Genomic DNA, 23,250 nt, shown 5'->3' with positions numbered 1-23,250 from the left:
ATGTTCGTAAAAACTTTGAGGGGGGTGAATTTTTTAACCACTCATCTACATCTACAGTATCACCAATGATAAATGAGTTAGGGGTGTGGCTCAACAATCAACAGGTATCTGGACGCAGGAAGCTGGAACTTCTGCTCATCCACATCTTCAAGTCATTAAACTGTCTGAGCTGTCCTACGTCATGCTGGCTATGCCCATGTTCTATACAGTCTATGTTTGAAACCAGGGGAATTGCCCCCTGCTGGCCATTAGAAAGAATCACTTCCCTTTTCAGACCAGGATGTAACATCAGTGTTTTATACAGAATCTATTGCATTAGTAAACTGTTAAAAAATAGTCAACATTTTTTGTAATTTCTCAAATTGGATTTCATTATTTAAGCCTCATTTTTTTTCATATCTGCTGTTTAGCACAGGATATGCATTGTGCAGTTTAACAAGTTGTGTTTTGTTTTTAAAAATCGCTGTCTATAACCTCCTGATGGGAGCAAAGAGTAAACGGTAAGGTTTTAGTTAGCTTAATAGACTGAGAGCACTGCAGAGCTTTAAATACTGTCTGTGTTTATTTACATGTTCACATTAAGCTTTATTTATCCTCTGACTCATCACAATACCATCCCTTCCTATAGCACACACACTCATCAGCGGTTTTGTCCCACTCTCCCTTGTAGTCTTGTGTGTGTCGGTAGTGGTTTGGGTATAATTGGCTGCACTGTGTGTGCGTGTGTGTGTTTGTCTGGTTTCTAACGCTCTCTGCAGCACTGAGAGGTCAGCTAAGTCAGGGTTCATTAGTGAAGCAGTGGATCCACCATATTCCCTCAAGCATCTGCAACTTCTTCTACTTTGCTCTGTTTCTGTCTTTCCCAGAGTTATTTTAGCGTTGTGTTTTTTTCTCCACTTTAGTTTTTATTTTGTTGCATTGTTTTCATTAGCTTTTTGGATTTTGTAGTTTTGCTTTCAATTGAGTTTGGTTTCATTTGAATATGTTGCCAGAAGTGGGGCTTACTTCAGCTTAGAAGTAATTAACCTTTGAATTCAATCCAGGTCTGGATCCGTGAAGCTTTGTAAGGATTCTTTATCACTGAAAGATACTATAGCACAAAATTCAATTTGAGTCATATCTTCACAAATACAATACTGTGCAAAACGCCTTGAGCCAACTCTCAATTCTTTATATTTTCTAGGAAAATGGGAAATAGGTGGAGCTATTCATTGAAATGTGCACATGGAAAAACAGGAAATAAGGCAACAACGGAGGTTTTGCGGTTGTAACAAGCTTGAAAGTCAATATTTGGTATGACCTCTATTTTTCAACACAGCCTGAACTCTGTTGGCACTTTCTTGTAATTTCTTTACGTCGTCTTTAGGAATAGTTCTCCAGACTCCATAAAAGATATTCAAAGCTCTTCTTGGGATGTTTCTGCTTTTTGCTTTGTTCCCTGTCAGAATGATCCGATATGAGCTAATCTATGACTGATTGTGTTTTATTGTGTGCTTTTCTATCCAGGTTTGCTTGTAATGTATCGACAGTGTGTTTGTAATGTAATGTAATGTAATTACAGTTCTCATGTAATTTGGCAAAGCTCAGCAAATTCTCACATTTCCCTTTCTTATTCCCTTTTTTACGACAGCTTAATGACAGTCATCCTTCCATTAAGAACATTTCAGACGAGTCTTCAGCGAACCATAGATGGATCATCTGAGTTTCCTCACACTCCATGAGGTGTGGATCGAGCCTTGTTTACAGTATTGTAGATTACACACATTCAGATCCAACTGTTTGTGTCCACATTATTCTGACTGGATTCTAAAAACAGCTTCAGTTGGATGTGTGGATCCTGACCATTTATTAAATCACTTCTGATCCCTTAAACACACCATATCTTGCTCCAGCAGGGCCAAATCAGGGTCATTGCAATTTTTTCCCCCATCCTACTAAAAGCAGTAAATACTGCTTTCTGTGGTAATGCCCACCTATGTCCTATTACTACTTTCTCATTTTCAGAGATAAGGATGAGATGGAGAGAGTTCCAGAGGCTCCGCTCTTTTCCCACCACCTCTCTGTGATGTGCTCCGGGTGATGGATGAAGTGAGCCCCATCCAAAAGCAGAGAAAATTAAGCTTTCATTAGACAACATAACCAAGCAGTTGTGAGCCATCTCCTGAGTCCTTCTCTCCTAGCCAGCACTCAGACACATTACCTGCACCCAGACAACACAGCCTTTTAGATGAAATCAATGTGTTGTTCTCTCGCAGCCACCTCTGCACTTTCACACACTGAACCTCGACTCAATTTCCAGGACTGTCTGCAAGTGAGAAGGAAGTGACTGTTAAAGTAGCTGCTCACTGGTTTCTCCTGTGAGAGGGGCTTTGATGTCCTTCCGCTGCCTATTTTAGGAAAGAAAAAGATGGAGAGGAGAAAAGACACCAGGGAAATGAAACCTAACTGCATATATGGTCAATGATTATTGATTTATCTCTTGAGATCACTTGAATCAAGAGAAGAATGGGTTGGAGTTTACGTAAAAAACAGACACAGCTGGCTGTAAATCTGAAGAGCACAAAAGGCTCAGCTTCTGTGGCTAAAATCTTCTCTCCATGCAGCAATTATGTAACCTGATTTGGAGCATTGACACAGAAATTTCTGGGGAATCCATCCCCCTGGGCCATTTCTGTAGCTCTGTTTTAGGCACAGACGGTTCCTCTCTTTGTGTCTGAACAGTTTGGGGTCTTGTTGTACCGCCTCCTAACACGTTATAAATGAAATGTTAATGTAATTTTCTTTTGACAGACAGCCACATTGAGCCCTAGTGCGTACATGCCTGCAATCTGTAAGACCATGGCGAGTTCAAGGTGAATGAAGGGTTGGACTACATTCCCTAAGAAGTTGGAGGAAAGACCTACCTCTAAATATTGAGTTTACCTCTTTGACGAAGAGAAGAGAAAAGAAGAGAAGAGAAGAGAAGAAAAGAAAAGAGGACCCTGAATTGCAGCAGAAGGAAAATTATAGCAGCTTAATTGCTACAGCTGTGATAAAATATTCAGCGTATTATAAAAAGATTGAAACTACATTTAGAGAATCTCGGTACTATTCTGTCTCGCTCGCTCCTCACTCTATCTTCTCACTGCCAGACAGCCAATAAGCCGTGCTTAAATATTGATGGGAATTTTCAGTGATTTTTCCCAGTTTAAAAAACACCTTTGATCTTCATTCATCCGCCCTTTCTTGTGTTTTTCTCTAAGTTATTTTTCCTCTAGAGCCCGACATTTCCCAAGCACTCCATCGAAGATGAAGGGTGTATCTCGCTCATGCATGAAAAGCAAAGCATCTGTAGGTCATGATGACATTTTTCACACTTTCCTGTGGGCTATTCTTGTAAAATACTGCTTTGTGTACAGTAGATGTGTGTCTGCATGTGTGTGTGTGTGTTGGGTTACGTGTTAAATTACGGTGGCTGCTGCAGAAGCAATAAGGCAGTGTGGCCCTCCTGGTTCTTTATGGGTCAAGCCCATTTCAGTCAGCCATTTAATTAGTGGAGACTCACAAGCAAAAACAAATGGAGGAAAGATATCTCACGGCACACTCACTCCACACACAACCGTGGTTTACAACAGCAGGCATGCACAACTGACTCCACAGTCATAAACTTTACTAGACGCACAGAGAGCAATGCATGCTCCAGTGTAAGGCATCGCACTTAGCAGTAATGAAATTTAAAAAAAAAACAGCCGTAATCCCTGTTTCCGTAATAACGTGTATTTTATGTTGAATTTGGGTCACCTTGTTCATGTGCATATAAATGCATCCATTTCAGTAATTGCCTGAGAGAAGATGAAAAACTGGAGGCGGTAAGAAAACAAGCATAAGGACACAGACACAGGTGCACTGTTCAAAAAGTGGCTTTGACTGTACCAACATTTATATCAAAAAAAAGGAATGAAAACGAGACATTTTAAGAGGTAAGTAGGACAATAAAACATGCCAAGAAATATTAAGAAATACTGCTCAACAGATGGGAGATGGAAAACTTAATAAACTGACCCACACTACAAGAATAACTCAGAGCAGACCATTATAAACACATAGGCAGGGAAACCACAATACAGAAAACATTCCCCCTCCTGCTGTCAGTAGATGGTTTGGTCCACCCGTTTAGTCAGGAGTTTTTTACCTAGCTCCACCCTCTGCATCCTCTTCAGTTCAACCAGGAAGGAGCATAGCAGCAAATAGGTAAGCAAAAAAGCCACAGGCATCATCATTTAGAATACATCACAGACAACAACAAAAACACTTTCAAAATACATGAAAAGCACAGTAATTTCGTAATCATTAAAATGTGTTTTAAATGTGCAAATTGATGAGGAGTCATTTCAGAAATCATGACACACTGCTCTCCCTAATATAAGCTGCATTTATGAGCTAGAAGTGTCGGTATCAGGGCGATAACGCTGCAATAACAACACAGAAGTGTTGCACAGGCTGATTCTGACCAGTCACCAAAGTCTGTTTCACATTGATCAATACCATTTTAAATGTGAGCAAGCGCATGGTTCAGAGGTTGCTCATGGAAAGATGAAGAAACTTTCCTTAACTTTATTTGCAACATACTGCTGTGGATGCCATATGTTGTGACACAGGGAATGACACATTCAGTCCAAGTCTGAGGTTTTGATTATAGTGGACACCTGTGCCTTTCTCCTGCTGTTCATGAGACATTTACACCAGAAGTGTCAGTAGAAGTATAAGAAAAAAGAGGGAGAACTCCATTTATCGTGAGAATTTTTAACAAATGGGTCACCTGTAATTAACAGATGTTTTTTCTTGCATTTTTATTTAGGCTTTTAACAGGTTAGTGTGAGGATGAAGTCACTTAATGCAGTCAACAGCATTTTCTGTTGAAAGCAGAAAAAAGCGAATAGATCAGAGCTGCCTGGTTTATTTTTCTCTTTGAAAGCACATAGTTTGTCCTGACATAATTTAATTAATCTAAAGCACCGTGCCTCTCGCTCTGCTGGTATGACTCAATGGACTCACCCCACAGTCTTTCTTTCTCTCATGCCTATAATAGTCTTTGAATAAAATGGTATTTATTTAATTAAACTTTGGATCTTTGTGTTAAATCGGATGGACAGCCTACACTGGTCTTCACAATCCACAGCAAAATAAAACTGAGACACTGGGTTTTTGTTTTATACAAAGCCTGTTCTTGTTTGTAACAAATAACAAGTGATAGTATCAAAAACATGAATCCAAAAATAAAAGTTCCACTGGTCCAGCCAAACTGGAATTGCTGGCTCTTCGCCTGCTAAGAAGCAGCAGGTAAACCACTGCTTGCACTTGGGGTGAAGCGTAGCAAAACCTCAGTGGTCATGTGATGTGGGTGTTTTAAAGCACACCGAACTGCCTTCCTATAAGCGTAGACTGTAAAAGATGGCGAAAGCTGCCATGAGATCACCCACTGGTTTCTAAAATCTCATCTTGAAGCCTTGAGATGACAATTTCTATTGTTAAATGAAGTTTTTCATCTACCTTTTACCTTTTCTTTTCTTAGAAGTCTTCTTAGAAGTGTTTTGAAAACCACAGCTAACTTAATTTTTCTCACACAGAAGCTATGTCCATGATGTATACTGTCTCTTGTGGCTGTAGTTGGCTATTGTCTCTGGAAGCAGGATTGATTCTGCTTGACAGTGGGCCTCTGGAAATGTGCATTGTTCTTGCTGACATGTCTGTGTCCAAAACCAACTGTGGGGTTTTTTTTTTTTAGTATTTCGAGTACCCCAGTAGACATAGTTTACCATGTCACACAGTGCTCAAGTCTTTTAAATCAGCTGTGAACTGAACTCCCATAAAATTAAAAGAAACTAAACCTGGCAAAAAAGCTTTTAATTAACAAATAAAGTTTTATTAGTGGTTTTGTTAAAAACCTCAAAGGATGAAAAATGATACCACAATAGGAACAACTGTGCCTGTAATGGTTACTTGAGGGTGCTTCCTTAAGAAACCATTAGAGGAACTGAGTTTGAACACAGAATCCTGTGATATTATTAAGAGAGCACTTTAATCACGCTTCAGATCTGGATGAACAAAATGAAAATCTTTATTGACGTGCATGTAACGTGTTCAGAACAAAATGGCGCAACACTGTTCATCAACAATTTCAAAACTGGATTCTCTTAGGCTGATCCATTTTTGTATGGCTCAGTAGTATGTATGGCCACCTTATTGCCTGCATGCACACCCAACAAATTTCATTTTGTGGAGGGGCTGTTCCTGCCCCCGTTTTCATGGCTGACAGGGATCTGGCATATGAAGTCTTTGGGACAGTGCATCAAGTTTTGGATGGTGCTCTGAGTTTTGAATGTCTTCCTACTTTCACAGACTGACAGGCTGTCCCTGAAGGCTCTCATGCCCCTAGGTCTTAGTTTCAACGGTGTAGATTCAGACATTCAATAGAGACATTGCAGTCATTTGTACCATATCAAGTTTTTGTTTCTGTTTTTGTTTTTTTAATGAGCTTGAATATTTTCCATAATGATCAATGATGATGCTGCAGGACCATTAGATCTTCACTATATTTGATGCTGTCTAAAAGAAAATTGCCCTGTGAGGACATAAAAGTCACCTTTTCAGTTCTGACTGTGGACCGAAAAAAGGCCCCCATCACTCACCTAAAATCTGAGGCTAAGGTTTGGACCGTGTATAATATTTAAGACATCCTCACTCTGGATAATAATCCCTGTCCAAAAGGCAACTTGCACCAGTGTAGAAACTTAAAGCTTTGTAAAGTATTCTTAATGAGGTTGTTGAGGGAATTATATTTGAAAAACACGATCGCACACAGATTCATCTTGAAGTCTGAAACTACTGTAAACCTGCACCCTGACATGTCTGATGCCGTAGTACCAGAGCACCTTGCCTGTCTTTGGATCGAGGTCTCCGTGGTCGAGCACACTGTCACTGTCGTCACCCTTGTAAGCAAACTTCAGCCATTTAGTGGGGACAGTTGAAACCAAAGGACAAAAGACAAAAGGACAAAATTACAGCTATCAGACAACAGCAACACATCGTGTACCTCCACACATCCTTAACTTGAAGGTGTACTGCGACCACCTGAAGGTTTGTTGTCTTTTGATGATCAGCTGTAAAGAGACCCATGTCATTATTCTTATTTTCCTCATTAATCAAGTATTTTGGTAGGAAGCATTTTCTGATCTGCTGTTCACGGTGTTCTTTATGACTTGCCTGGTTGACTAATAAACCACCGGAAAGCGCAACAAAAGCTATATTTTAGTTTCATAATTTCATATCTCACCTGTGCCCACAGGAGGGTCCCAAAGCCCAAGAGGGTGTGGTTTTCTCTTCAACATTTAAGAGGTTACACTGATCATAAGTCATCTGTCATCTTGCCTGTCTTGAAAAAGATAAAGACTGGAGTCATTTGGCCACTGTTTTCCACTTTACATTAATGATATTGCTTATATTGATATATTCTTTAACCCCATTAATGTATTTTAACATTAGATCGATATCAGTGTAAATGGAGAAATTTATAGGCTATATAATTGATGAACATGTAATTTGTTTTCTTTTGTTGGCAAATCCTTTGAATCTACTATCGAACTCATTGCCAGACAGCAGTAATGGCAGAAACGTTGTCTTCTACTGCTTAGAAACTGTTATCCACACAGCCACAGTGCAGTACAAGACAGCCAATAGGCATAAAGTATTTGTATTAATTTGTCATTTAGAATAAACAAGCCGTACAAAATTCAGAGTGGGTAATCAACTTTACTCTGTTAAAATCCACTGCCATTTTTTGTATTTTATTAAATCCACAAGGAGAGAACTTGATAAATACAAACAGTAACACTTGTTTGTGTAATGCGTTACATATGGCAGTGTTTCCCAACCACTGTGCTGCAGCACATACGTGTGCTGTGGAAGATTATCTGGTTCCACCTGATTAGTACTCTTAGCCAGCGGAAACCTTTCTTTCTTTTTACATGAAAACTGCACTTTAGTATGTAGCTGGTTAAATGTACAGCAGCTGTGATTTAAATTTCATACAGACAGTAGAGGCGGTTCTTACCTGGGTGATGCAGGCTCCAGTGAAGGCCACAATGACAGCGACCATGTTGACGGTGAGCTGGAACTGCAAGAATTTAGAGATGCTATCGTAGATGTGTCTGGCCCACATAACAGCCTTGACTATGCTGCTGAAATTGTCATCTGTTAGGATGATGTCAGATGCCTCTTTGGCTACATCTGTGCCTGCAATGCCCTGTACACCATCACATGTAGGTTAGCTTATGAACCTGCCATTATTCTCAGAACTTCTGATGTGCTTAAAATGTTGTAACAAAGTATAAATAATTCCTAATATGCATTTACATCTACTGCAGTTACCATAGCAAAGCCAACATCTGCTTTTTTGAGGGCAGGACCATCGTTTGTACCGCGACAACCTGCCTCCACTCAAAAACTGTGCTGTCAGTGATTCCTGGATAGACACGCGATACGTGAGGACCACTAGAAGCTCTAAAATGTCTCCTAAAAGGTACAATTTTAACACCTGAATTTCCGCTGGACCTAATGTTTGGGATGCATTCAATGTAGGGAGAACTACAACAAGGAAGGATGAGTTCAACTTTTGATGAGTTCAAAGACCTTTTATAGAACACGTCTTACTCATCCAACGATACCTTGACATCAGACCAGAGCAGCAAGGGATTAAACCACCAAACTACTGATTAGTAGATATCCTGATAATCCTGCTTCCACTCATGTCAGACAAATTAGTCACCGATATATTTGAATTGCCTTGTTGCCTTACAGTAAGAAAGTCCAGAGCAAAGCAGAGAGAGAAATGCGGTATTTACTGGTGCTTTTTAGCTCTTATATCTGAACCTGTCTGTGCTCTACTTTACCAGTGGATCCAGGAGGCAGTGATCAGATAAGTTCTGACCTGCTCTGGCAGTTCTCCAAACTAACCTACAAATGTTCACCAAGGTCTTTGAATGAATGGCTATTTTTACAGCTCACCATAATCTTAGAGGTGTAGGCACAGTTGACCCCGATGCCCCGGACCAGCAGGTCCAGGATGTTGGCAGGGATATGGTCTGGTTCTGGCACTGCTTTGTAGTGTCTGTTTGCAATGAAGGCTTGCACCACTGTCATACGGTTCATAGTTAGTGTGCCCGTCTTATCGGAGCAGATGGTGGTGCCGCTGCCAATCGTCTCACAGGCATCCAGATGGTGGACCAAGTTGTTGTCCTTCATCATTTTCTGATCTAAGTGAGAGCGGTGTTACCCAAGTCTTAAGATTTTATTTCATTAACCAAAAACATCAGAGCAGAAATTATGGTTGATCTAATTTTGTTTAACGAGCATCAAAATAGTCTTAGTAGTACTATTTTAGTGGGGGTCATAGTTCCAGCTTAGCAGGAACACAATAAATAAAACTGTAAAAAGCACACCCACACACACTCATGCAGTTTTAAAAATACTAAATAGTGAAAACATTCATCTGGGAGCTTTCAAACATTACACTGCCGTGTACGTTTCATGTGAAATAAAACATTTAGTCTAACAGACTGAAGAGTTCCCGTTGTCAGACTGTAATGCCACATACAAATACACCTTGACTGAATACGCTAGGGAGTTGGTGACTGACAGAGGGAGACCTTCAGGTACAGCCACCACGAGCATCGTCACACCAATGATGAAGAAGTTGACCAGGAACTGCACATAGATGGGCACACAAGCGTAGGACCAGACAAAAACCTGGATCCAGAAGGTATCAATCAGGAAGCGAATGATGAGGATGAAGACGGTGAGAGCCGACATGATCAGACCTGAAGGCAGAGACAGAGTAGGAAGTTCGTCTGTGAACCTGACTGAGGGTACAAAAGGTGTTGTGGGTTTGCTGTGATCTGCACTGGACAAGGTTTAAAACAAACTTATACAGAAGCTATAAAATCCTTCTTACTGAGACCAATACAGTCATATCTTTTCTATTGCAGATACAGTAGGCAAGTCGAATCAGTGTGTTTGGTCAGTTGGTTGGTTAGCGGCTAGTCTTTTTGACCAGTGACTGTGTTTTCCCGCCAACAGTTAGGAGTTCACCTCCTAAGGGCAAAACATTTTGTCATCTTAAATAAAAAGTTTAAGAGACAAAAAGGATGAGTTGTTTAGAGAGTCCTCATCCTGCTGTGGTTTGTATATCCCAACTGTGCATCCTTGATTACAGCTCCTCCTGGAGCCTCTTTACTCTCCTCGGTCCTCCACATGAATTTCAGGAATTAAGGCAGACTTCAGCATAGCGTATTAGGTTTGAGTTTTCTCATAGGTAGGAGACAAAATTACTTGTCTTGTTGTCATCACAGTCATGGTTCGACAGTTCTCTAGTTAGTGTTGCTTATGACTCTGCTGTTCCTGTTTATTTTTCTTCTTGGCCATATTAGTCTTTTTTGTGTGCAACCTTTTTTTGTCTTACCTTGTTTTTCTGGTTGAATTAATTATTTAGATTTATTCTGTCCACTGCGTCTGTGTTGCCTCCTGAGTTGTTAGAGTAAGAAGCAAACACAAGAACAAGGGAAGACTGGACCGCGTTCACTCTCCCAATTTGTCCCTCATGTGTATCAGATGTAGACTTTGTGGCTGTTTCAGTTCTATAAAATTTTTATTTTGGGGCTTTTGTGTGTTCTAAATATTCACAAGCATGATGATGTATAGATGTGTGGTCTATTTCTTAGCAGAGAGGTGGGCCCATGCTCTCCTGTTCTGTTGACATGTCTGACTCTCAGTCTCCATCATTTATCAAACTCTGTACCTGCTTGGCCGATGTGCACAGCCAGCCTGGTGAGCTTCCCTTGCAGGATAGATTTCTTTTTTCTCTGTACGGGTTTTTCTTCTCTGGTTCACTCTCAGTTTCGAGTGGTTGCATCTCCACAGCGGGGCCGTCCTTGTTTTCTGCTACAGTCGACAAAAGAAATGTCAATAAGACATTCAGCTTGTTTGTTTTGTTGTTTTTGTTTTTCCGCGTTTCCTCTTATAAAGGCTCTCCCTTAATTTTTTTTTTTTTATCCTTGTGTGCCTAAATATACACTGATTCTTGACTTTAAAATCCTACCAGGTTGTTACTCTCAGACCCTGAGTTTAACAGAAGTGTTCACTATGATGTGTGTTGACTGACTGCAAACTAAAGATTTTTTTAATCACTGATAAAGTTTAAATAACTGGTGAGTGAGAACAGCTTGGATGTTAAAGTACTGCTCAGGCATTTTAAGCAAACGAGAATTAAATGACTCATGCTGTGCTTAAAAAAAAAATGTGTACATATATATTGCATCATAAAAAACACAAAGCTGTTTTTGGAGGGTGGTGTTTTTGGCTGCTGAATTTTTTTGATGTTATGTTTTTGCTAAAGTTTCAAACATGTGTCTGTTTATCTGAACCAATCATGCTTACATGTGCAATCACTCACTTCTAAGGTCTTATGAGCCAGCCAACTGATATCATGGTTATGTTAAGCTGAGCAACTACATAAATGTTATTAATGCATAATAACATAATCTTAATGTTATTATGCATTTTCATGAAATGCCTTGTCAGCGTTGCTTAAATGAGACCCACATGATTATTAATAAGTAAAAAACGAGCAAAAAGTCAAATATAAAATGAATGTCGGTCACTTTTTCACTGGATTGGTGGATTGTCATGAGTTGGATTGATTCTGCAGATATACCAGCTAATACAATTATTACGTACCAGTTTATTGCAAAAACAACCCATGTGTGGGTTCTAAGTCAGAGAGGACTGGTATGAATAAAATGCACACTGTCAGTGCCGCTCTTGTACACTTCCTTTCTGGAGTGAAATATGATCTTTCTGCTGCTGAACTTACCTTCTGGGAACCTTGAGTCTTCTATCCCCCAGTTTTTCTGATCCACATTGCTTTCCTCACCGGTACCAACCAGTGTGAAGACTGAAGACTCTGAGAGTGATCTTGGCTGTATTTTGGTGTGAACAAGAGCAGAGTGACTCACCTGACAGCAACATAATAATAATAATAATGGATTGGATTTATATAGCACTTTTCAAGGCACCCAAAATGCTTTACAATGCCACTATTCATTCACTCTCGCATTCACACACTGGTGGAGGGAAGCTACGGTTGTAGCCACAGCTGCCCTGGGGCAGACTGACAGAAGCGAGGCTGCCATATCGCGCCATCGGCCCCTCTGGCCAACACCAGCAGGCGGTAGGGTAAAGTGTCTTGCCCAAGGACACAACGACCAGGACCGACGGATCAGGAGGATTGAACCGGCGACCTTCCAGTTACAGATGCGCTTCCCAACCCCCTGAGCCACGGTCGCCCCAACATGATGTCTTTGTCAAGTTTCTTCTTGACATGATCCGACTCTCCAGTTATGGAACTCTTGTTGACCTTAAGATCATTGCCCTGAATCAGGACACCGTCAGCAGGGAGGAGGTCACCTGGAATGCCAACACCCAGAGGTAATAACTGTTTGGCCACGTGATTAACTTTTTGTTTGTTTGTGTTTTGGGTTTTTTTTGTTGGTGTCTTTGGCTTGTTTTTTGCCTAAAAAGTTAAAAGGTCCCCATTTGGATCCTGGAAGGAGATATAAATCCCTTAAGGGTTGCATCAGGCACTCGCAGTAAATCAAGCATGAGTTACCCAGGTGAAAACCTCTTGTGAATAAGAAAGCAGCCGAAAGTAGTTTTCTTTGCTGTCTTGGACTTTCTTACATGACATTCTGCACCAACCTAGTCTTTATGATAATGTGTAACCTTTTAGCTGTTATTAATTCAGGCATGAGCAGAATCACTCAGATTGGAGAAATTTAATATAAAGAGATAATTAAATTGCTCAACTAGCTAAGAATCAACCTTCGAGATGGATGTTAAAACTATCTTGCTGGTACAGACTGACATGTGTTCAAGTAAATAACCTGTAAAAGAGATTTTTATTCTTTCATGTCATATTTTCTGATTGGGTTTGGGGAAATCAAAGTTAATATATATTCTTTAAAGTGAAGATTTAATAAATAACATCTCTGGTATCATTACTGATGGTCTGATAAGAGAGTGTTGGAGTGAGTGACTCGTAGAAATCATGCTTCGACAACACCAGCTGTGTTAAATCAAATTTCTTACCATATTTGACTTGTGTTATATCACCAACCATGATCTCGGACACTTTGATCTGGATCATCTGCCCCCACCCCCCGGATCACTGTGAACTTCTACGCCTATTCAATGCACGGAACTGCTTTTCCTTACTCCACTCATTGAAGGCCGTCACTAGTGCCACAACCATTACAGACAGGAGAATGGCAGCGCCTTCGATCCATTCAGCCTCTGCTTCACCTTCATTCTCCACAACGGTAGCTCAATGCCGCAGTCTGCAGGGTGTATGAATGTGAGAGTGAATGAATAGTGGTATTGTAAAGCGCTTTGGGTGCCTTGAAAAGCGCTATATAAATCCAATCCATTATTATTATTATTTAATGTACACACACACAGACTCACACTGACACACACACACACTGACGCACACACACACACACACACACACACACACACACACACACACACACACACCATGAGTGCAGTGTCACACGCCTCTTGCTAAGCCTGCTGGAAAAAACTGCTTTGTGCTTTTCTGTTCGAGACTCTGGCTTACAAAAATCTAAACTCCTTCCTTATTTTGAGTAAATGAAATATACTCACTGTGTCTTTCAGCACTGGGTGGATGGTAAAAAGAAAGGCCAAGAGAAATGATGGCTGCCATAACCAGGATAATGAGAGTGATGTCCTGCAGGGCTGCCCACACCAACTCCAAAAAGTTTTTTTGGCTTCTTAGGGGGGATAACATTTGCTCCAAACATCTCCATCCTCCTTTGTAAGTCTTCTGGGTTTCCATCCAAACCTGCAGCAGGAGTTACAAAAACATTACAACTTCTATTCACTTCTATTCTATTTTCTATCCAGGTATGCTTTTACTGCGTTGGCAGCGTGTTTGGGATCAAACATGCAGCCTGTTTTATTCTTGTCACCATGGAGTATGTTAGTATATCTGAATCAAACTTGTGCAATCTGCATACCTGCCCCCATTTCTCTATTGAAGAAAACCCATTTACCTCCTGGTGACGTGTAGATGCATCTATGGCATCAGTTTCACAATCCTAGATAACTGCCTTATTATCGCATTCACAAACCACACTGCCCACTCGCTCAGCAGGGAATAACAATACCGGAGAGGGATTAAAAAGGTCAAAGCCTCCTTTCTATTCTCATTTAGTATTTTAGTATTTCTTCATCTATTTTTTTTTTTGTTTTATTGTAATTCTAAGCATTCTGTTGTTCGTATTTATTGTTGTTATACTACTCACATGTCCTGATGTGTAAGTTAAGGAGCAAAGTGCCACATATTTCAGCAACATTTAAAATATGATTGGACTGCTGAAGAATGTAACTCGTGGTTTCAAACAGCCTTTAAATACACACAGTATTTGTAAGGACCTAGTCTCTAAGACTGAGACTGTTTTAAGACAGTGACCTCACATTTTTTTTAATCCCCATTAAACAATGATTAAATTAGTCATCAGGAACATCCTGAGAAGTAGACTATTATTTAGAATAAAAATATTTTACTTTCACTAGATTTAAAGAAGTGATCAGACAGATCTGTTGCTTTGTGGGGTTGAGAAATACTTTCTGTTGGTATAAAATATAAGATTACAATATTAATTTGTCTAATAAAAAATAGCAGCAACATGGCAGCAGCTAAAAACTACGGTTTCATCTGAAAACAAGTGAGTGATGGATCTGAGGCTATGCTCATCTTTTGTATGCAGCCCATAGTGGAAGTAACATACCTCTGTTAGGTGACGACTTTAGCCTGGCACACAGTACTTTACTACACTCCTGTGTAGTAAAGCCCGCACTTATGTTGTGCTGACTCTACAATACAAAAACTTAGCTGAGTGAAAATACAGCCAATGCTAGAATAAAAACTCTTAAAGCACTTCAGAAGGTCTGGAGAACTGTGGCTTAAAACCACCTGAAAAGAGTTAGGGGAAAAAACAGGTGGCTCCTTGGAACCAAAATATTTTTTAAGGAGTGGTGACTCATTTATTTTCAACCAAATTATGGTCTTTTTCAAAGCCTTTGCCAATATAGCTTTTATACTTATAACTTGTATGTATTAAAGTACATCACCAAACACAAACTCAGAAATTAAATGTTATGAGTTCGTTTACATTTTAGGACTAATTTGGTTAACATCAGTTGCCAGTGGTAGTTTGTTTAGCTAGCTAGACAGCCTTCAAAAGTCGCTATTGGGTTGTTTTAACTGCACATTTACACTTAAGTCATTTATATTAAACCTATACTTCTGTGTGACAGCTATGTTCTCACTCACCTTAAAATGAATATAATTGCTGTAAACTGAAATAATATGATTATTTCTCTGCCTCGCCAAAAAAAACTGCATTTACAAACCATGGCAGCAACTGATAAAAGTGAAATGAGAAGCCGTTAGGGTCAATAGATGTGTTTCGGACACAAATTGTCCTTTTTTTCATTTGTTAAAGAAAGGCATTTTTATAAAAAAAAAAAAAAAAGTCTTAATAAAGTCAGCAAACATAAAATCCCTCATGACACCTTTTTACGCCTGGGAGTGTTAAGGGTCTTGAAAAATGCCATAAAATTTGAACATACATACTACACTCTTTGTGGTCATTGAACGCTGCTTTTCCTGCCTTTCGAAGAAAACTACCATGGGTAAAAACTGTAATTTTATTACATTTATTTGGTTTATATGATGTCATTTTTGTAAAATGCTCTTCAGAATCTTCCCTAATTTGACTGGACCTCTGCAGTTATCGAGCAACTAAAGATCTCTAGACTAGAACTATGTGTTGAATGACCCTTTTTTATTTAGTGATGTACAGTGGGGCAAAAAAGTATTTAGTCAGCCACCGATTGTGCAAGTTCCCCCACCTAAAATGATGACAGAGGTCAGTAATTTGCACCAGAGGTACACTTCAACTGTGAGAGACAGAATGTGAAAAAAAAATCCATGAATCCACATGGTAGGATTTGTAAAGAATTTATTCGTAAATCAGGGTGGAAAATAAGTATTTGGTCAATAACAAAAATACAACTCAATACTTTGTAACATATCCTTTGTTGGCAATAACAGAGGTCAAACGTTTACTATAGGTCTTTACCAGGTTTGCACACACAGTAGCTGGTATTTTGGCCCATTCCTCCATGCAGATCTTCTCGCGAGCAGTGATGTTTTGGGGCTGTCGCCGAGCAACACGGACTTTCAACTCCCGCCACAGATTTTCTATGGGGTTGAGGTCTGGAGACTGGCTAGGCCACTCCAGGACTTTCAAATGCTTCTTACGGAGCCACTCCTTTGTTGCCCGGGCGGTGTGTTTTGGATCATTGTCATGTTGGAAGACCCAGCCTCGTTTCATCTTCAAAGTTCTCACTGATGGAAGGAGGTTTTGGCTCAAAATCTCACGATACATGGCCCCATTCATTCTGTCCTTAACACGGATCAGTCGTCCTGTCCCCTTGGCAGAAAAACAGCCCCATAGCATGATGTTTCCACCCCCATGCTTCACAGTAGGTATGGTGTTCTTGGGATGCAACTCAGTATTCTTCTTCCTCCAAACACGACGAGTTGAGTTTATACCAAAAAGTTCTACTTTGGTTTCATCTGACCACATGACATTCTCCCAATCCTCTGCTGTATCATCCATGTGCTCTCTGGCAAACTTCAGACGGGCCTGGACATGCACTGGCTTCAGCAGCGGAACACGTCTGGCACTGCGGGATTTGATTCCCTGCCGTTGTAGTGTGTTACTGATGGTGACCTTTGTTACTTTGGTCCCAGCTCTCTGCAGGTCATTCACCAGGTCCCCCCGTGTGGTTCTGGGATCTTTGTTCACCGTTCTCATGATCATTTTGACCCCACGGGATGAGATCTTGCGTGGAGCCCCAGATCGAGGGAGATTATCAGTGGTCTTGTATGTCTTCCATTTTCTGATGATTGCTCCCACAGTTTTCACACCAAGCTGCTTGCCTATTGTAGATTCACTCTTCCCAGTCTGGTGCAGGTCTACAATACTTTTCCTGGTGTCCTTCGAAAGCTCTTTGGTCTTGGCCATGGCGGAGTTTGGAGTCTGACTGTTTGAGGCTGTGGACAGGTGTCTTTTATACAGATGATGAGTTCAAACAGGTGCCATTCATACAGGTAACGAGTGGGGGACAGAAAAGCTTCTTACAGAAGACGTTACAGGTCTGTGAGAGCCAGAGATCTTCCTTGTTTGAGGTGACCAAATACTTATTTTCCACCCTAATTTACGAATAAATTCTTTACAAATCCTACCATGTGAATTCATGGATTATTTTTTTTCACATTCTGTCTCTCACAGTTGAAGTGTACCTCTGGTGCAAATTACTGACCTCTGTCATCATTTTAGGTGGGGGAACTTGCACAATCGGTGGCTGACTAAATACTTTTTTGCCCCACTGTATACCCAGGTGATATAGGTGAGCGTTTCACTCTCCTATGGTGTGGACATCATTTAACTGCAACATAAAATATTTATTTGCAGTTGTCGTAGTGCAATATGTTGCACAGCTCTTGCCTTCTTTCCCTCTGTGAACTTTTGTGTCTGTTAGACGTGCAGCAGCTGGTACAGTGTTAGACTGATGAAAGAAGGGTGACAGCAGGATGGAGGGATGGGAGATGTTACTGGAGTGGAGCGCAAGAGGGTAGGGGGGGAGGTTGTATCAAACACTAGTCTAATGAGCCATCTGTAGTGGCAGCACTGTGGAGGTTACACCTGACCTGCTAACGTCAAACAATGTCACACAAGAAGACACCCATAGGCAGTGTACCATGTTGGATGAGTATATTAAAAAAAAAGCAGGATCAGCTAATGCGAACTTGAATACAGCTCACACATTTGTTTCTAAACAAGAAGTCCAAGCACTTTTACAGTACATTCATACAGCACACACCCCAAAGGAAACTTGAGGCAGTTTGAGGTTCTTTATTGATATCTTTGATATTCAGCAAAACAATAGACTGATGAGATGTCCACGTGTACGCCAACTTTTGTCCTTTGGCAGCTCGGAGAAGCTTCAGCGCCCCACTGCAGAAGAGGATAAATGAATGATCAGGTGTACAGATGCTTGTATGTTACTTAAAATAACGAGGTTCATCTAAACGAACTGATCTTCTTAAGGGCATTCCTCTCTTGATTATGTTTTTCCAAAAAGAAAATTATGTTCTGCATCTTTAAAACACAAGCAAAAATAAATAAATAAATAAATAAATAAATAAATAAATAAATAAATAAATAAATAAATAAGGTGGCAGTAATGCCTAAAACAACACTGTCACCTGTAGATAAAATGACCTCCTGTCACTGAGTAATCGTTGTTTGTTATCATTATCGCTGAGTGCTCATTTGGCGAGTGTAACCAATGTTATTTTTAGTACCTGTAACTTACAAATGTCCCCTGAATGCATCACATACAGGCAAAGTTACTGTTACATAACGCAGACAGCTGTACAGCGCAGCAGGGATGACATTTTTTCTAAGCATCCCCTGGTCCCCAAGGAATGGAGAAGTAAAAGCCTCGGGCTACAAACAAAACAGAAGTGTTTTTGAGGCATTTAATGGCTTTAAAATTCACAGGACAGGTATTGCGTATTTAAAGCAGCCAAATAAAACTTTAACAAACAAACTGAAATGAGCAAAACCAGCCAGGAAACTAATTGAAGCTTTGATTTGTTGTAAGTATTTTTTTTTTAATCTGTAGAACAACAAATATGACCTTGATGTTTGTGACCTATTAGGTCATCACTGTGTGCAAGTTTCACTAGATTGTTACCTTACTGCAGGAGCATTCTTCTGCAGCACTTTATAAGGAAGCACTCCTTGAATAATGGCGGTTGCACACAGTTTGTTTGTCTACTTAAAATGTAGCTGTGCAGATTGTGCAGAGATCTTCTCATCCAAACAACACGACTGAGTAACATTTGGCTCAGCAAACCAAAAACAGCTAATAACTTGAAAATAAGACGATAAAGGACAGGCTAAAGGTTTGGTGATTAGTTGTGAGAATAACATTTAGGGTTAAGCATGGGAATGCATTAGTGTGGATGGAGACTCCCATTGCGATGGCCAAGAAAACATGCTTGCATATATGTTTGATTTTCCCCCACACACACAGTGAAGCAGCCAGCAGTCCCTCTTGAGGAAATGTTGGCAATGGAGACCAAAAACACATGAACCGCTCATCCAATAACTTCAAATTTGGCACTGCACTTATTTGGGTCTTGAGGAATGCATTTGCCAAGTCTGAAATAGATTGAAGAGCTGGTTTTGGAGATGGGTAGAGAACAGACGGAGGGAAATTCAGAGATTTGTTGATCTGCTAGTTGGATTAATTAGGATAATGCACTGATTTCTGTGAGTGTGGTCTCGAATGTTACAATTCTTTTGTTTCTTTGTTAAAGCAAAGCGATACATTGCATTTTGCAGTCAACATGACTTTCCTGTCTAAATTACTTTCATTATTTATCATCATCTCTTCTCCATCTTCTCACTTGGGTCTTCCTACATTATATCCATTATTGTAAACAAAGCTGGGCTGTAAATCACAGCCAAAGCATCACCCCTCCATTAAGGTCCTGCTCATAATCACGCTCCAGAGCATAAACTAACAGAACATGATATAGACGAGTTTTGGGAGTATTGGGAATTGATTCCCAATACACTTCAGGGACTCTCAGAGGTTTCTGATCACCCATAGCAGCATGATCTGCATCTACATCATTAGTCCATGTGGATGAGGACAATGGGTTAATTCGAAATGGTCCAGTTTGGGCATGAATGATAGAAATACTCTAATGAATGTCCAGAGAATTGGGCAAAGGGAGAAAACCACATAACTGCATTATTTTAGCACTTCACCTCGCATTTCCCAACAAACAAAAGAGGAATCACTGGTGCATCTCCTCAAGTATCCTCTCTGTCGGCTCCACTTTCATGGAAGCAAGGTTATCATCCATCCCTGCTGTGCATGTCCACGCAGGCAGAAATAAGCATCTTCTCATGGGGAGATGCAGTGAATTCTGGTAAACTGACGCTGAGGAAGCAAACGTTGGCCTCTGTGCTGATGTGGAGCTAAACACTTAATGGAATTATTGTGCTCGGTGTCCTCAAAGAGCAGCCATCTGCCACATTATCAATGCCTAGGTTAAACAATCCAGTGCTATTTTCTATCCAAAGGCTGAATGCCCCAAAGCCATGGAAATGGGGGCATAATGCGGCACCAAAGGCAGCAGAGTGTTTTCAGCTTTCATGTCGGGCCAGTAACAGAAAGAGAGGGATGAATGGGTGAGCTACAGGCTAAGGAGTCGATTTGTGAACTGGAGCACTGAATAGACGCCTCATCGATTGAAGAATTGTGATGATTACAGGGTTCGCTGCTGTGTAGTAATGCAATAGGCAAAGCCATCACAGCCTGTAGTGGTATCTGGCCAAATGATTTAGACCCTGCCTCGTTAATAGCGGCCATCCATTCTGGGCAAATGGCTGTGAATTTATCTAACGTGGCCCTGCGACGCATGAATAAACAGGAAAATGCACGCGTACACACATCCGTAGGGAAAATACACATGACAGGGGGGGGGGGGGGTCTACTCTCTTCCTGAACATCCACTGCAGAGCAGTTCAACCTCTGGGAACATATGAGAGTGAGGACAGAGATAAACAAACCTCTCACACTGTAACTCCATGATTAAGCGCACATCCATTTTTAACAGCCGTCTACAAATGAATTGCGCTGGTCGTCAAACACAGTAAGTGCTCCCTGAGGAAAGATGAAGGAGAGAAAAGAGTGGAGGGTGCTCAGAAAATGCCATATTTGCCACATTACTATTCATGTTGGTTTTTTTTATCCCCCACCCATTAATTATCCTCTAGAGCGGTCCTCAAAAAATGAGCTTGTGTGAAGAGCTTCTTCATGTTTGACAAAAAAGAAAAAAAGTCCTTCTCAGGATAAAAGCATCGACTTACCATGGTCCACAAAGTAATTAAGAGTCAGACGGTAATAACTCTGGTGAGAGAGAGGAATTAATAGAAACACAGAGGATTTCTTTCCCAACTTTTAGAGTGATTATTTAAATTGTTTCATCCCAACTTCTACTTTCAATTCATCTCCCTTTCTTTGTTACTCACTTCCTCCATCATTCTGTAGAACCTTTGAGGAAAGGCCCCAGAACATGCCTGATCAATAATGTGCCAGCAGAAAAAAATAATTTATTCTGTTTTTTCTGTTTTTCGCTTTCAGTTGCTGTTCCTTTCCTCAGATCGATGGATTTCAATTCTAGCAGCAAGGCGTTGTCGTCTGGGCCTGTAACACTCCCGTGAATGGGTGGAAACATGGTGCATGGCTTCAAACGCACTGTACTGTCCAGCATTACTGCAATAAAAGATTAGCTTATAGTTTTGGCGTGAGGGTTAATAACCTAAACTCGGCATCAACACAAATGCCCCCTCATCATTACTAAAGCACCTTTATTGCTGCTGCTGTGATGAGTTTATATCTGTAATAATGCCTGTGGCAACGCTCTGTTGTTGCTCCCAGAGAACGTGGGAGTCGGTTATTATTTTGGGGAACAGTCAGCTCAGAGTCGTCCCATAACAGGTGCCATTAGCATTCCTGTGCTGATGTTGGCAGTGATTAGAAGCAGGGCGAGAGGGTGGCCGGGGAAAGTGGAAGGGTGGCTCAAAGAGGTAATGGGTGCTGACTTACAGCCAGTGATGAAGGAACGACAACATTAGCTGACAGAAGGTCTGGGACAGAGGCCAGCTCGACCGGATCGGGAACACACATCCTGGTTTTTGCACCAAACACATTTCTGGTTCAGATGAATCAGGCTACGTTTTAAAGAGGGAACTAATTTGACATTATTCTCATTTTAGAATTATAAAATGTATATCCACGTGACCCATACAGAGCCAGAGGGAAAGAAATGGTGTATATGTTGGGATGATGAGTAAGTGGGTCGTTCTCACTATAAAATCTTGCTATTTTATGAACGCTAACGGCATCTCACAAAAATTTATAACGTGTCTTTTGGCTTGATTGCAGTGATGGACTGTCCCGCAAAATTGAGTAGACATGGACCTTCATCATGAAGATTATATCATTGCTGCAGTTTGTTTGAATTATTACTTAAAAGTACATTTTCTAAATGATCCCTCACAGATATTGGTAGGTGCACCTTACTACTATTTGGTTGGACCCCTTTTGTCTACAGAACTGTCCAATTTCTTTATTGCACATATTCAAACAAGGTGCTGGAGACATTCCTCCAAGACTCTGGTCCATGTTGACATGATAGCATCATACAGGTGCTGCAGATTTCTCAGCTTCAGATCCATGATGTGAATCTCCTGTTGCGTGCTCTTTTGGATTCAGATCTGCTTACTGTGGAGGCTATTTGAGTACAGGGAACTCGCTGACATGTCCAAGAAACCAGTTTGAAGTGAAATAAATTTTGTGAATGAGGAGATGAGTACACTGGGATCATAACGGCATGGAAATGGCCAGCAACAATAGGTTAGGTAGGCCTTAGTGTTTAAACAATGCTCAGTAGGTACTAAGAGGATCAAAGAGTGCCAAGAAAATATATCCCAGAAAGCTGGATGATCCATGCTGGAGTTTCAGTTTGTTGTTCTTAGCTGACACTGAGTGTCACCCAGTGTGGTCTTCGGCTGCTCCACCACATCTGCTTCAAGGTCTGTTGTGCATTCAGAGGTGCTCTTCTATATACTTTGGTAGAAATGAGTGCTTATTTGAGTTACTAATGTCTAATAATTAATCAGATTAAAGCAGACAGCTGCTGCTCATCAGATATGTTCTCTTCGTAAGGTCATTCTTTGTTAATCCTAGAAATGGTTGTGTGTGAAAATCCCAGGATACTCAGAAATACTCAGACCAGCTAGTCTGGCACCAAGTTCCGGTTCTGATGCTTGGTTTGAACTTTAGGAGGTTGTTTTTGACCATTTCAAAATGTGTAAATATAATAATAATTTGGTCGGCTGATTAAATATCTGCATTGTCCAGCAGTTAAAGGTGTACATAATGAAGTGGACGGATAAACAAGTGCATGAATACTGA

At 40.6% G+C, this 23,250-nt stretch overlaps 1 pseudogene; it reads right to left on the bottom strand.

Moving 5' to 3' along the window:
• Positions 1-21,960, bottom strand: part of LOC102297165 — a 37,080-nt pseudogene extending 15,120 nt beyond the window's left edge.
• Positions 21,961-23,250: the final 1,290 nt, after the last annotated feature.

This window comes from Haplochromis burtoni, unplaced genomic scaffold (genome assembly GCF_018398535.1).
Source record: "Haplochromis burtoni strain Fernald_Lab_line unplaced genomic scaffold, NCSU_Asbu1 Contig_55, whole genome shotgun sequence".
Classification (NCBI taxonomy): domain Eukaryota; kingdom Metazoa; phylum Chordata; class Actinopteri; order Cichliformes; family Cichlidae; genus Haplochromis; species Haplochromis burtoni.
The sequence above is the reverse complement of the archived record's forward strand: the minus strand, read 5'-3'. Positions and strand labels throughout refer to the sequence as shown.